The sequence below is a fragment of the Octopus bimaculoides genome, chromosome 13 (genome assembly GCF_001194135.2).
Source record: "Octopus bimaculoides isolate UCB-OBI-ISO-001 chromosome 13, ASM119413v2, whole genome shotgun sequence".
In the NCBI taxonomy this organism is placed as follows: Eukaryota; Metazoa; Mollusca; class Cephalopoda; order Octopoda; family Octopodidae; genus Octopus; species Octopus bimaculoides.
This window is the reverse complement of record NC_068993.1, coordinates 84817-86054: the sequence shown is the minus strand read 5'-3', so window position 1 is coordinate 86054 and position 1238 is coordinate 84817.

Sequence of the window (1238 nt, the reverse complement as noted above, 5' to 3'; positions counted from 1 at the left end):
GGGGGGGGGGGGCAGGATGTTGGTCCTATTAAGAAGAAACCAGGTTTCCGCTGTTTATGGCCATTTTTCACACTTGATGCTTCACATCACGAGACTCTTTTCACCCGCGTGTTTTGTTGTAATTTTTCTGTGTTAGTATATGACATATTTTTCTGAGCTTCTGTGTGTTAATATTTTTTGTGTGATTTTTCTGTGTGTTAGTGTTTTTTACATATTTTTCATTTCATATATTTTGGGGACTCATTGACTCAGATAACTGCATTTATGATTTCACTAGGTTAATTCTATTCATAAAAATTTTAATTAGGAGTATTTCTTAAACCATTAGCTTCACATTCCAACAGCTTAACTGAAATTTAGCCCACGTAACAGGAACTGTGAAGGATATCGTGGAACAGAGAAATTGTGGGTGATACAGATAATTTGACATTATTTTTGAATTCTGCATGCAAAAGCATATAAGATCCAGGTATTCTTTTCCTTGGGACAAATTCTTTGTTGACCAGTGTTATTCTTATCGTAGTTTATAAATCCAAGCATAAAAACGTTACTCAACTTTGGCATTTTGAAGATAGACGCCCCCTTTTCACACACACACATGCATGCACTTATATATTAATGATGTACACAAATACATGACAGGTATACATAATACTGAAATACAAATAAGTTATCTTAAAGATTAAGTCTGGTCATGGAGAGTGAGAGATATCACCTGTATAATTTTAAATTCGGATCTTTTCCTTTTGGCCGGCACATAGAAAAAATAGTTTTTTGTAACTAAACACTTTCAAATTTCGTATACTGCTAGACTGTGTCATTTAAAACATCATTTACTCATGGCGTTTTAAAGAAAATTCTTTATTTTCGAAGTTATTTTGTGTTAAAGTTGTCGTATTTCGGTAATTTTAACCAATCAATCACGTCTATTGAGGTGAAAATCCGCGGTTGGATTGCTGCGTTGTACAGCTGTTATATGGACTGTTAGATATGTAATTCGTCTGACGTTCCGTGTGTCATGTGGTTCGTCTGAGTTCATTGTTTCATTGTTGTTGTCTTGTGGGACTGTCGTAGTAAAATGTCATTGATATATATATGGCGGACATGACTTTTGTTTATTCATAACGAACATTGGGTGAGTGCGTTCTTTGTATGTAATTGAACAATAAATGTAATAATTAAATTGTATAACTCGTTATGTTATCTCTGCGAGTCAGTCCGAGGGAAACATAACAACA